The sequence below is a fragment of the Mauremys reevesii genome, linkage group 25 (genome assembly GCF_016161935.1).
Source record: "Mauremys reevesii isolate NIE-2019 linkage group 25, ASM1616193v1, whole genome shotgun sequence".
Classification (NCBI taxonomy): domain Eukaryota; kingdom Metazoa; phylum Chordata; order Testudines; family Geoemydidae; genus Mauremys; species Mauremys reevesii.
The window spans coordinates 7,120,193-7,134,731 of record NC_052647.1 but is presented as its reverse complement, the minus strand read 5'-3'; the positions used below and the strand labels follow the sequence as shown (position 1 = coordinate 7,134,731).

At 47.3% G+C, this 14,539-nt stretch overlaps 2 long non-coding RNA genes across 2 annotated transcripts; both read left to right on the top strand.

The window, feature by feature from the left end:
* The first annotated feature begins 2,944 nt into the window (after positions 1–2,944).
* On the top strand, positions 2,945–4,633 carry LOC120391447. The gene is made up of 3 exons (XR_005591320.1): positions 2,945–3,033; positions 3,920–4,082; positions 4,615–4,633. It is a non-coding gene; the product is annotated as an uncharacterized LOC120391447 (long non-coding RNA).
* Positions 4,634–6,039: 1,406 nt separating this feature from the next.
* On the top strand, positions 6,040–9,861 carry LOC120391431. The gene is made up of 3 exons (XR_005591305.1): positions 6,040–6,129; positions 6,661–6,804; positions 9,802–9,861. It is a non-coding gene; the product is annotated as an uncharacterized LOC120391431 (long non-coding RNA).
* The last annotated feature ends 4,678 nt before the right edge of the window (positions 9,862–14,539 follow it).

Genomic DNA, 14,539 nt, shown 5'->3' with positions numbered 1-14,539 from the left:
TCAATTAAACAAATCCTCCTGACATTTAAAAATGAATGGAAGGAGCTTCTCCCCAGTGGAGCTGTGTGTTCTGATTGCAGTTTGCAGAAGCCTCCTTTTCAAGCAGCACCAATGGAATGTTTAGCCAATCGAGAGATCTGATTGGCTCTGAACATTCCAAAGGGCTTTATGACCTTGGCATGCAGGTCACCTAGATATAGAGACTCCCAGGAGACAGAGATGGAAAAGATCTATTGGATCATCCAGTCCATGTCCCTGTGAATGCAGAACCATTCCAAATGGCCATTTCCCACTGGTTTGGCCAAACTAATTTTAAAAGCCCCTAATGACTGAACTTCCGCTATTTTCCTAGGAAGACTATGTCATAACCTTATAGACCCGTCTCACAGGTGAGGCATTTTTCCTGTTATTAAAGTCTAAATTGTATGTCTTTTTAGTTTAATCCCATTACTCCTACTTTTACCTAAATGCAGTGATGAGCTGCCAAAATATTAACAACCGGTTCCCTCCTCCTCACCTCATGAGGGGTCGTACCCTCGGGTCATGCCCCATCCAACCCCATGTTCCTTGACACCCCCTGGGACCCTGACCCATCCCTGTCCTCTGACTGCCCCTTGCAGCCCCATCCAATCTCTCCTCTTATTCTTGATGGCCCCTGGGACCCCTGCCCCTGCCCCATCCAACTACCCCTTCTCTCTGTCCCTGACTGCCCCTGCCACCTCATCCAACCCCTGCTCCTTCCTGACTGCCCCCGGGACCCTTGTCCCCATTCAATCCCCTGTTCTCTGCCCTCTGACCACCCTGACCCCCACAACACACCGACACCTGCCTGCACCGCCCGGGCCCGCTCGCCGGCACCGGGCCCGACAGCCAGCAGCCGCTGGGCCCGACTTGCCGGGCCCACCGGGCCAGAGCCGCGGGCCCGACTTGCCGGGCCGAGCCGCTCAGCCCTGCGCCGGCCGCCGCCGCGGGCCCGACTCCCAGCCTGGGCCGGGCCGAGCCGCTGCCGGCGCCAGGGCCGGAGCCGGGGCCCGACTCCCGGCCAGGGCCGCTCGGCTGGCGCCAGGGCCGCTGGGGCTGGGCCACTCGGCCGGCTGGGGCTGCTCGGCCCAGGGCCGGGGCCGGGCCGCCGCCGCCGGGGCTGGGAGGCCGGGCCGCGGCCCGACTCCCGGGCCGAGCTGCGGGTCCCCAGGTGGGCCGGGTCCGAGCCGCTCAGCCGGGACCAGCCCCAGCCGGTGGTGCTTGGCTGGGGCGCCGGCCAGGGCCAGGGGAGCAGGACTGGGCCATGCACACACCGTCCCCGCGCCCAGCTTACCTGCCTGCTGCATTTTCAGGCTTCCCGCGAACATTTGATTCGCGGGAAGCAGGAAGGGGAGGAGAAGGAGGGTGGAGCATTCAGGGAGAGAGTGAGGTGAGTTGGGGCCGGGCCGGGTGGACAGCTGCCCTAGCCTTTGTTAAATTTAAAGCTTTTTAGAACCGTTTGTCCTGGAACAACCGGTTCTGTTCTTTCAGTCTGTCTTCAGAAGTAGAGGTCTGCTCGGGCCCAGTTTTGAAGCCCAACCTGAACTGGCCCCAAGCCCACTCACCTCACCTTGAGAGGGTTGAGTCATTTTCCATCCTGGTCCCAACCCTTCCTCCCAAACCAGATATTGCCACTGCATCCTGCTCATGGAGCCGGTGCAGCGGCAACGATGTGCATCGATGGCTTCATCCTCTGACACTGCCCCCTGTTGTGCCGATCCCATGGGCTAAAGGAGGAGAGCCGACCTGACCTGAGCCCAAAAGCCAGTTGTTTTTTCATCCAACCTGACCCTGATGCCTGTAGTCAGGTCCCATAGGATTTGGGTCAGGTTGCAGGGCTCTATTCAGAAGTCAGTTCTGCCACCCCCTGCATTCTTTTTGCTCTCCCATGAATTACTTCCAGTTTGTTGCTCTCTCTGGGAATGTGGTGCTAGAAAATGCAATAATCCAGATGCAGTCACACCTTAGATGAACAGAGAGGAACTGTCATCTTCCTGCTTTGTGCCATGATCCCTGTGTGGAAAAGACCCAACCCACATGGCTCTTTGTGGTAGCCGTCACCCCTTGCATATACACGTTGACTTGGTTTTTCACTGTCACCCCCAGGGCACTTGTTGCTTCCCACTTTTCTCCCTCCCATTATGTCAGTTACATCCTTTCCAGATGTGCTAGTTTGCAGTTTTCTGAAAGGAATCTTGTTCTCTGCTCAGGTTTTTAATTTCTCTGTGTCCCTCTTTATTTTTTTTCTGTCCCAGCTGATACTAAACTCCCCCATATTTAGTATCATCTGTGAATTTCTACACTGAAGGGCCTCATAAAAGACACCTTTAACTGTGCGACTGTCAATGTAGATCTAACTGCTGAGCTAATTTCTGCTAGGAGCTGTTGAGGACTTACTGCGGGAGTTGGGTATTTTGTAATTACACATTTACCAATTCTGTCTGGAATGACTAGAGCAAGGGCAAGGGGCTCTTTTATTGTTTGTTTTCAATAAATGAAACTCGAGAAGGGGGCAGTGAAGGAGGCTTCTTCTGGCTTTTTTCTCTGCAGGAAGATTAAAATATGTCAATTGTTCGGCTGCTTCTGAAGTGCTGCTAATATGGTGATTATGGAGGGCATGGCATGTTTTACACCAATTAAGTCAATGGAGTAGTTGTGTGAGCATGCTGGCTGAGGAGTCAGTGTGGCCTAGGGGATAGGACTCTGGATAATGACTCAGGAGATATGGATTCTCTTCCTGGCCACAGACCTGCTCTGTTATGATAAGACTTAGGCTAATAATTTCATGTTTGGATTGGAAGCTCTTTAGGGCAGGGGCTTATTTGTCAAATTACTGTGTGGTCATCAAGAAAAACTTTTCAGAATTTTTTTCTTTTCTGGTTTGTCCCCAGCAAAACAGAGTAGCCATTTACTATATCCTGGAGGGTGTTACAGCAGGACACCGGGGGCCTAGAGATAAGGCTAGTGAAAAACATTGTAAGCCTAGCCTCAGACCAGATGAGAGAGACTCAGGTAAGTTAGTTCTCCTGAGCTACTAATCAAAGGATCCAAAGCTTTAACTAATTAAAACTCTCTTTTGGGGGGGGGATAAACTATATACTGAAATGAAAATGTATTCTTCTGTTAGAGGCCCACACCTTCCTCCAGACCAAAGCCCAGGTCCTAGACAGCACTTGTGCACATGCATAAGATGGGAAAACTCACATGTGAAAGTTACACATGTGCTTAAGTGCTTTGCAGGATCAGGACCTGAGACACATGATCTCAGACACGGAGACAGGCCTGTGGTTTCTTAAGGAGCACGTCTTTCCCAAAGTCTACTAGGGATTTCATTATTGATACTGATGTTATGTGGGAGGCGCTCTGATACTTTAGGGATAAGTGGCAGTATAAAGCTCTAAGACAGACAGACAGAATCTGAGCTATCTCCAAAAGCAGCAGCATTGGATTTAGAATCTAGTTTGGCAGCAGGAAAACCCATGGAAAAATCTCTCTCTTCTTCCAAAGGAAGTCAGCCTCCTTTTGGGGGACAGTTTATTCCAGGAAAGCTCTCTGAATATCTTGAAGCTGTCTGTGTCTCACTACCTCCTCAGGGCAGGGCAGGGCAGGGCAAAATATCACGTGACTAAGGTGACCAGTCATCCACCCACAAGGAGCTAATAATGAATAGTCTAACTAAGCAGCTTGCAAGCAACTCGAAGGCTGAAAATTGTTTAGCCAAACGACTCAATGAATATTTATGACTAATGACTGTATCTGCAGAAAGTTGGGTGAGTTCATTCGGAACTTATGCACAGAAATAAGATCTTGACTCATATAAACAACTCTGGCTAGTGCAACCGGCTTCAGTTACTTCAGTCTTTCTCTTTTTTTTTGTTTTGTTTTGTTTTTTTTGTAGGAAGCAACAACTGAAGTAAAAGTGGCAGCTAGCAACACGTTAGTGACTCTGGCAAGCTGCTATTTTGATCATGTCATGTATGAGCTACACTGTCATCTGAAACCACCGAAGCTGCCTGAAGAGTTTATTTTAGTTACGCTGGCCAACCTGTCATCAGCCTATGGTATGGTAACTTCCATCTTTGTTTCAAAGTTATCGTCTTTCATTTAAGGACAGGGATTACTCTCTACCTAAAAATGTTGCAGCTAAACAGAGCTCTGCTTGAGTGTGTGCGTGCGTGTGTGGAGAGACAAAGGATTCACTGCTCTTGCTAGTTCTGGCTTCCAGATCATGAGCTGTCCAGACGGCAGTGGAAGCTCTAACTTCTGCCCCCAACTGAAGTTCCTTAAGGATGGGAATGAGTGGAAGATCAGGTCTAGTGGAGCTCTTCTCCACCCCACTTCCCATCCGGCCCCAGTGCTCTCTCCTTATGCTGGGAGTGAGTTGAGCATCGGGCACAGCTGTGCACTGGTGCAGGATTCCTCTCTTCAGGGTGAATCCCCCACTGGCTTTCAATGGCTCCTTTAAAGCCAGTCTGCTCTGCTTACGCAGCGCAAAATGACCCAGGAGCCCATAGTATCCTGCCCTCAGTGTTTCTAAGTGTGTTCTAAGAAGGCAGAGAGCAGCCGATTATCTATCTTCCTTCTCTTCTGCAGCACGTAAGTGTATCCCTTTGTGAGATTGACCCTGAACACCATGTTCTCCATGCTGGAGTTCGTCAAGGACGGCAGGCTGAGACAAGCATTTTGCGGTGGTAAGTGCCAGCAGGTGCCCCAAATGGATATTTAGGGAGTCTTGGTACAGATTGGAGTGACTGACCAAGTTTGCAAACATGCCCTGAACTGTGCTCCCTGCCCTGGATTGCACCAGGTGGTGCGTTCCTTGGCTCCTGCAGCACTCAGTGAAGTTGAGAGTGCTCTGTACTTTGCAGGAGGCACTGAGCATTTGTAAGTTCAAGCCCTTTATGACTCATGGATATAATTTAAAATAAACAGACACAAAGGCTGAAGCTGCCCATCTGCCGGCAGTCTCCTGGGGGAGGAGGTGAAGGGAACAGATTTCAATACTGTACATTTAAAAATCCCATTTCCCACTCCTTCACCCATTCTCTCCTCTTAGTTTCTTTATCATCATCTCCTTTCACCCTCTTTCTCTGTCTTCTCTTCCTCTCCACTTCTCTCTTCCTTTGCTTTTCAGGTGATGCTCAGTAAGGGGTTAATCCTGTGCCTTTGAGGTAAATGGGAATTTTGCCATCGACTTCATAGACAACAGGATTGGGCCCTAATTCTTCTTAGCAAGGACACTAGATACACCTACCTTTAGGGCAAAGTGCTCCCCACTACCTTCAAATCCCAGTAAAGCCAATGGCAGTTAGGGGCACTGAACATCTTTCAGACAAACTGTAACTCGAGATAAAATCATCCAGTGTTAGAGTTAAATAAACAATAACTGCAGAGGACACGAGTCGTTCAGAGGAGAGCTTGCTGAAATATTTTGATTTTTAATTATATTTTCCATAATTTTTCCCCCAAATTTGATGAAAAACAAATGTGAAAATGTCAGTGACAAGTCTGATCAGGAAGTGTGCATCCAGTGTTTCTGAGTATCTAAAGAGGTGGCTGGATTTTTTTATTTTTGAAAAATAGAAATGATTTTTAAACTTTGCAATTTTGAAAGAAAAATCACCATCAGTAAAGATTTGTAATTTAATTTAAACTGTTTTTTCAAGCAGCTCTAATTAAGAGGTAACAAGGAAGGGAGAAAAATTGTCTTCAGATGCTGGTAATTGAAAAAGATTGAGAGATCTGCAAATTAAAAAGCCTTTTGAGAAACAAGACACGGAATGGGGAAGAGAAATAGCTCAAAATTGATGTTGGATTTCAGCGTCTAGTCCTGAACAGAGCAGTAGCTGCCATGGAATTGTAGTAAACTTTTGGCCTGGGTGTCTTCATGGATAAAGCAACTTCTCCTCGTTACTAATGTGTCCTTTTCACATTGCCTGTCTTCTCTCCGTCCATGCAGTTCTGGAACAATGGTCAAGGGCAGTACGTCTTTTTGGCTAACTGGGAAAAGTGCTCATTCCCAAAGTGGGCCAATTGCGACTCTGCAATCATTTTCTTCCCGTCTACACTCATGTGACCAGCAACTGGCTGACCTGTGAGGAGCCGGAGGTGAGAATTGCTGGTTCTCTAAACCTTTAGCAGAAATTGTAACGTTAAATTCTATGTGTCTGACACTCATTGTGATGATGGCATTTAGTGGTAGGTCCTTTTGGATGGAACAGAGTGTCATGTAAAACATCTAAAACCCAAACATTTATAATGTCACCACATCATGGAAATTCTGTCAGTACGCAGTGTACATGGATTCTAGTTTTATGCACCTAACGTGCAGATAAACATGGGATAGTGGCTTAAATTAATTCCTCCATTCAGCCCCAGTGGAGTTCCAGCAGGGATGAGTTGGCCTAGAATGCATACTAATCTGGGGAATATTTTACCTGGTATAGTTGTGAGGTGCATTAGGATATAATCCTGAAACCAACCCTACGAGTCCCGGTTCTTTACCAGGAAATATTGAGATAGGCCCATTCCTACAGTGGAACAAGGGAAGTTGCAGGCATTGGAAGTAGAAAAGGTGTGCCCATTGGATGATACTGAATGAATTAGTAGGAACATAAATTCTGTGTCTCATCTATGCAGCTCAAGCAGGCTATCATCAAAGCCCTTGGTCCCATGATGAGCCTCCTGCTACACAAAGAGGAGTATCAAGATCAGATATTTGAACACCTCTCATGGCTCCTTGAGCAATATAATGAAAACACTGATGTTTTTCACGTCACCAAGGTGAGGTACCACTCCTTAAGGTAACTGTCTATGTGTGTGCATGTATGAACTGCACAAGGAATTTGCTGCCAGTGGGGTTTCCTGGTTGAGACAGTGACTTGTTAGAAAATAAATATCCACACGAGTTCTGGGTTTATACACATGGTGAGCCAGGCAAGAAGATTTGTAGGTAAATGCCTCTTATGAAAAGCATCCTCTGTTTCCTGGGGAGGATGATAAGGAAATAAAAAACAAAACACCTGCCCCCCTCCCCAACAAGATCCTCCCTCATGATTTCCCAGTACATCCTGTCAACTCTGCGTCTCTCTTTTAGTTCATAAGCTCCTCAGAGCATGGTCTGCCATATGTTGTCTCTGGTCAGTACCAAGCCAATGGTCAATGGCTGAAAATTAATACTAAGGAGGCTTGAGGGTGATTGCTTTGGATTATGTAACTAGATGGATCTAAAAGCATTGCCTGTCTATTTCACCTCCCGTTCTATGCAGTGTTGTTGTAGCCATGTTGGTCCCAACAGCGCCAAGGTGGGTGAGATAATCTAATTAAAGATATTGTCTCACTCCCCTTCTCTCTCTATTTCATCTACCCTGAGTACCACATGAGCAAGAATTAACGGGCCATATTCTGTCTTCAGTGCGGCTACACTGTTGTAAATGAACTCACGAGACAGCTATAACTTCTTGGTAGTGATATTTACTCACCATCTCTGTTGGTTGAAGCTTTCTGGTACAGTATGTGGTCACTTTTGGGGTTGAAATACCCATGATTTGGAGGGAACCAACGCATGATGGACTTGTTTGATAGCATCAGAGCACTACAGAACTGCTTCAATATAGTAAAATCTGTAGATGGCATCAGAGACATTCTGGAAGCTTGAAGCAGCAAAGGAGAATTGATTGTCACCTTTTATCAATAACCTGGCAGAGGACATAAAATCATCTCTGATAAAGTTGGGAGATGAGATAAAAATTGGGAAGTGGTAAAAAATGGCGAGGACAGATTCACAGAGATCTAGATCACTTGGTAAACTGGGTGCAAACAAAGGTGCATTTAAATATGGCTGAATGTAAATGTGAGCATCTAGGCACAAAGAATTTAGGCCATACATACATGATGGGGGATGCTGTCCTGGGAAGCAGTGACTTGAAAAGATTGTTCATCATGATCACCACAATCAGCTGAACATGAGCTCATGCTGTGGCCAAAAAAGCTGAAAAGCATAAAAAGGGGAATCTCTAGGAGGAGTACAGTGGTTATTTTACCTCTAAATCTGGCACTTGTGTGACTACTGTTGGAATACGGTGTCCAGTTCTAGTGCCCACAACTCAAAAAGGGTGTTGATAAATTGGAGAGGAGATTGAGAGAAGAGCCACAGTGATTAATGGATTAGAAAACATGCCTTACAGTGGTAGAATCAAGGAACTCAATCTATTTAGTTTAACAAACAGAAAGTAAAAGGGTGTGTGATTGGGTTTAGCTACCCAACATTGGTTCAACACGGGATAATCATACTTTATGGGTTAAGGAGGCCATGGCCCCTCATCTCTGCTGGGCATGCTTCAGCTGGAACCAGGATATTAAAGAGAGCCACTCAGCTCAGTCTGGGATGGCTGCCGAAGAGAGCAGAGGTGCATTCAGGAGCAGTGCCAGGGTTTTTGGCACCCTAGGCGCAGGGCCGGCTCTACCCATTTTGCCGCCGGTCCCGCGGCTCCGTGGCCCACCCGCACGCGGTCCAGCGGAGGGGCCGGCCCCCGGCGACGGTGGACCTGCCGCAGGCGTGCCTGCGGATGCTCCACGAGAGCCGCTGGACCAGCGGACCCTCCACAGGCACATCTGCAGGAGGTCCACCGGAACCACCTGCCGCCCTCCAGGCAAAATGCCGCCCCCCCCCCCCAAATCCTGGCGCCCTAGGCGACTGCCTAGCTCGCCTAAATGGAAGCGCCGGCCCTGGGTGCATTGGAGGCTCCTGCAGAGAGACTGCCAGTGCTCCAGGATTCAGAGATCAGCCAGACTGTGGCTGCAACCGACCCCCAGCCGCCCAATGCCAGAGATGGAGGAGAGACCACAGAATTCCTGAGTGGAAAGTATCCTAGGTAGACTAAGCATTGATCCAGTTGAGGCACTGGGCTTTGACTTGGTGTGTTTTGGAAGGATCCCCGCTGATTTGGTGGCAGATACCCCTGCGGCAAGACAGGGCCCTGGCCTGGGACCTGTGGAATACGTAGGACCCAGTGGAGAAGGGCTGGCCACTAGGCAACACTTCCCTCCTGCAAAAGGTGGTTCTAATGACTCTGGCCACTAGGCCGCATTGCTCTGCTGCCAAGGGTGGTTCCATTGACTTTGGCCACTAGGCCGCACTGCTATACCTAGAAGGGGAGCCCTACAGACTCAGGCTGTTTGGCCGTGGAACCTCACTGAAGGGCTGCTGCGCTGATCCCAACCATTAGGCTATGCTGCCATAGGAGTCAGGACTGCTGCGGTGGCTAAGGAGACTAGGCCAGCTGGGCCGCCCGAGATCTACTTCATTTCCTCCACAACCTGGTACCACCCTGACGGGGTGGACCTATCCTGTGACAGGTGACTTCATGACAGTCTATAATATCTTACATGAGGGAGTCATGTTTTATAACGGGCTCTTCAGTCTAGCAGAGAAAGGGGTAACTTGATCCAGTGGCTAGAAACTGAAGCAAGACACATTCAGACTGGAAATGTGGTGTCCATTTTTAATGGTGAGATAATTAACCATTACAACCATTTACCAAGGGCCAAGGCAGATTCTCCCTCACTGACAGTTTTTAAATAGAGATTGGGATGTTTTTCTAAAAGCTCTGCTCTGGGAATTATTCTGGGCAAGGTCTGTGGCCTGTGTTATACCGGAGGTCAGACTAGATGATGGCAATAATCCGCTTCGGCCTTGGAATCCATGAATCCTGAATCTGCTTCAGTCACTACATATTGCTCCTGTGTGTGCCACCATCTGACTTTCACCCTCTGTTGCAGAGTCTGAGCCAGCTCTTGGAGGTCTCTGGTGAATATAAGATCCCTCTCCCTGACGGGAAGTTTCAAGCCATCTGCAGTGCTCTGCATAACCAGGTGAGGGGTGGTTTTGCTTGGATCCCTTGAGCTTAGGCACAGCAGATCTGAAGCATATTAACAATCCAAATCTATGAAATGATAGTGCAGAGCCTGGGGACTGCCTCATGCCTTACTGATTTCTGCAGGCTCAAGAGTAAGCAGGTAGTGGTCTCACTTTCTTGGCTAATATCCAGCTCAGTTTGTAAAGCAATTTTACCATAAGCCGTTTATCAGGGGGAGTCAGAGTTGTACAGTAAACACTGTGGCTGTGTCTTGATTCGATGAGCTCTGCTGCTCAAAACACTCTAGCTTCTCTCATCTAATGTATTGGACATTGTGTTTGATTCTTGCTGTGCATTCAGTACCATCCACCTGGGGTTCAGACCTCTAGTTGGACAAGTAGGAAGTGGAAGCTTAGAAATTAATTGAACATTTTCTTTTCAATTGCTTCTGATTAGTTTTTCTTTGACCATTTCCCTTCTTCCCACAGATCTGTTCTCAAGCTAAGCCGCTCAGCATGGAAAATCACACAGAGCTGGTCCATTGTGTAGTTCAACTAGGTAAGGGGAAGAAACTCTGAGTTACACAGTAGTTTCCTTGTAACTTCCTTACCTTTGTAAGGTATGGTAACAATAAGAGTTCTGTCATCAGCGAGGACGTGATTTCTTGCCTTGCAGCCCATTCTTCTCCTGATGATCTGATAGCCTTTCTGCACTCGCAGCTGGAGATTGAGAATGAGGCTGTTCGTGTGGCATCTCTGAATCTGCTCAGAGCTATTGTTGGTGCTGACTGTGGTAACACAGGAGCAACTGTGCCAGTTGCCCTCTTGGCCGACATGCTGAGGGTTGAGTTGGGGACGCCCAGGCAGGGCCGGCTTTAGGAAGTGCGGGGCCTGATTTGTGGGGCTTGTACTCACCGGGCGGTGCCCTGAGACTTCGGCTGCACTTCGGCGGCGGGTCCTTCACTCGCTCTGAGTCTTCGGTGGAACTTCAGCAGCGGGTCCTTCACGTGCTGCCGAAGACCCGGAGCGCGGGAAGGACCCGCCACTGAAGTGCCGCCGAAGACCCATAGCGCTGCCGGGTGAGTAAAAATTTAAAAGGTCACTGGGCGTGGGGTCCAGTTATGTGCAGGGCCCTGTCAGGCACGGGGCCCAATTCAGGAGAATCAGGGGAATCGGCCTAAAGCCAGCCCTGATCCAGAGCTAAAAGCATGAGCTACTATAGATTGAGCTAAAGAACCAAGGCTCTGTAGGCCCGGCAGGGCTGTAACAGACTCATCACCTCTGCAAATGGGGCACAGAATCTCTATAACACACAGTCACCAGTGGTCTGATATCCACTAAGGGCAAAATGCTGCCCTAAGTTACCCCCCTATGGCCACACAGAAATCAACAGGTTCAACTAAGAGCTGAATGTAGCCCAAGGTATTTTTCAACTTCAGATACAGAAGTTGACTTGGGGCTAATGCACATTAACGATAATCAAAAATAAAATAATACCCCTGACTCGATAATCGTCAGTATTAGACACTGTAGACTAGATTCTGAGTTCTGTTAGACTGTGTTAAACACAGATTGACCTCAGTCTATCTAATTCTTTTATACTATTTCCATCATGGCAGCATGATGGCACTATTTATAGAACTGGAATTACTTTCGATTTACACTAGTGTAACTCAGACCAGAGTCTGGTCCTATGTTTTCCCCATTGATTCTGTGTATGAGAGAAGCTAGGTATTACTCTTAAATAGGGCCTTTGAAATCCGGGATTCATTCCAATGTGGAAAGTGAGTGTGTGGAACAAAGAAGTACTGTACACCTCTCCTTATCTTTCAGTGCCCGAGACAAGACCGAAAAAGTGTCTGATTGTGAAGGCAGTGAAATCCACTTTCAGTGATCAGAATGCTACGGTAAGATTGTGTGGAGCAGTGAAATATTTCAATTTTTTTCAATGATATGGGATGAATGGACATCTGGGTGGAGCTTTCATTCAGATCCAGAGGAGAGACTGCAGACTAGAGAAGGCATGTCATTATCCTGACTGTGTTAAATGGATCCATGTTTATAAGCCAAGGAGATCAAATCAAAAGCATAAGGACTCTCATATCCTATCTCCTATTTCAGGCAGAAGGGATAACAATAACTCATGTGTGTCATCTCTGCCCTTGCAGGTGAGGAAGGCAGTTCTTCATTTCATCCAGAGGCTGCTCAGCTTACAAAGTGTGGAGAACTGTGCAGCTTGGGATATGGTAGCACATGTTTTCACGGAGTTCAGCGTGTCCACCAGCAAACTAGTAAGGAGACTTCTTAACACTTAAGACTCGGTCCTACCATTCTTGCATGCTGACTGCTCCTTGCCTTCAGTGGGAGTTTTGACTCAAGGACAACTGGACTGAAGGATTAGAGCCAGAATCTGATCAGTTATATTGGTGTAAAGTCAAGGTAACTCCACTGACTTTAGTGGCGTCACTCTGGATTTATACTAGTGTAACAGATCAGACTCTCACACTGGGTATTTACATCTAACAGAGTCATCTAGGTTCTCAACCTCTGATGAGTCATTGAAAATTCTGAAAACACCATTTTTCAGTGAAATGTTCTTGTACAAGAAAGCACATCTCTTTGTTTTCAATAGACTCTCCAGAGAACATAATGGTGCCCAATTCGGTGGCTGTTGAAGCAAACATAAACTATCAGCAAAATACCGAGGTTATGCAGGTTGCATCCCAGACTGTCAAGAGCCTGGAAAAGCTTGCTGCATATTTCCTCACTACATGCTCTAATCTACATGTACTAGTTTAAAAATGTCTTCAATCCGTATTTCTATCCATGGACACAGCCAGAGGCTCCAGAAACTTTGTGCTCCATGATTGGATCCATGATCTGTATTAACATAAACAGTTCAACTTTACAGTAAGTTGTTGAAGATCTTAGCTCTGCCTGGCCCCTTTTCTTCAAAGTTGGAGCTTGTGGCAATACTCTCCAAGGGCCTTTTTTCCACACACACACGCACACACACCCCCATCTTAAGGAAGGCTGCTTTTTCTCCTCGAGCCAGTTTTGCTCTCCTTTACACTGAAATCAGTAGAGTCAATCAATATTTAGTCCAGTGTAAGTAAGAGCAGAATTAGGTCCGTTGATAGAATCACACTCACTACACCCAGAATGACCAAGCTGGTTGGGGCATCAGAACAAACAGAGTGGATCCCCCTGGTTCTGCATATTGATTTCCACTGGGCAGAGTCTGAATGTTTTTCCTCAGAGATAAAAAGATGAAACAGTTTTTCAAATTTAAAGAAAATTAACCCTGTTGGGGAAACTCTTGTGTTCGGAGAATCATTCCCTTCACTTTAGGGTTTTCCTAAGCCTGGGATCTGACCCACCAGTTAAGAGTTTCCATTATTCTCTTCCCTTCAGATGTTTGTGCACTTCCAGTGCAATATAAAAGCAGGCATAGGTCAATGTTCATGATGGCTTTGTAAGAGAAGGACACTGATTCTCTAGCCAGTGTCTTGCTACTAGCTAATAAGTTCTATAGAGCTGTCTCACAGCAGGGTACAACACTTCTCACCCAGGCTATTCCGGAAGAAAACACGATCCAAACCCTGTGCACTGACATCCTGCAATGTCTGGACACCTCGGTCACTGGAATGACCCAAGTAAGTGACCTGTTGCTACTGCTTCTTGAAATAGGGACGTTCTTCCTTATCTTCCTTGTACCTCCCCACAAGGAAGCTTTTTGCACAGTCAGCATAATGGAGGAACAGCATGTCAGATTCATGTCAGGATGTGACCCTTCATCATGGAGTAAGTGGTTCACATTAGAGAAAAGATAGAAAGCAACTGAACTGGAAGGAATCATGTTGCAGAGATCTTCTCTTCATTCTTTCCACTGTCTGAGTGCAACTGCCCCTTAGGTCCCCCAGGGGGCTAAGCTACAAGCTACATGAGAGGGAGGGATTCCGACAGCAGGATATTGGAGGTGGGGGGATGGAAATAGCTGCGTACTGAACAGTCTCGCTCTTCTCTGCAGGTGTTATGGCCAAGGCTTCTCGAATATGTGGTGCCAGTTCAGTACACTGGTACTTTGAAGACTCTCTGCAGATGCCTTAGGGAGCTGGCTGAGAAAAAGCAGCAGGAAGGAGAAGAAGCTGCTTGCCTTGACTACGGTGGACCAGGTTTATAACAGAAACTCTTTCATTTATTCTCTCCAGGCACACTACGCAATGAACAGGTTCAGTCTGCTCCAGTTCTCTCATCTGCAATGAGAAGGCTAAAATGAGGGATGGTCTTGTGATTACAACATGGCCATGGGATGGAGCTAGGAAATGTGGGTTCTGTTCCCAGCTTGCCACCAAAATTCTGATGTGACCTTGGGGAAATCACCTGATCTTTCTCTCTCAGCTTCCCCACTTGTGAAATGAAGGAGTAATTAATGGCAATCTCCTAGAGGTGCTGTGAGATGGAATTCATTCATGGCTGTAAAGCATTTTGAGAAGCTCAGACTGAAAGCACTATGGAAATGCAAATTATGATCAGCTGCATTCAACATTGGTGGGCACGTTGGAAATGGCTAGGTGAATAACATCAGCAGGACTCTCTGAAAGTCTGGCAGAATTCATGATATTCTCTTTCTTTCCCTAGTGAAACTCCCTACACCCCAGG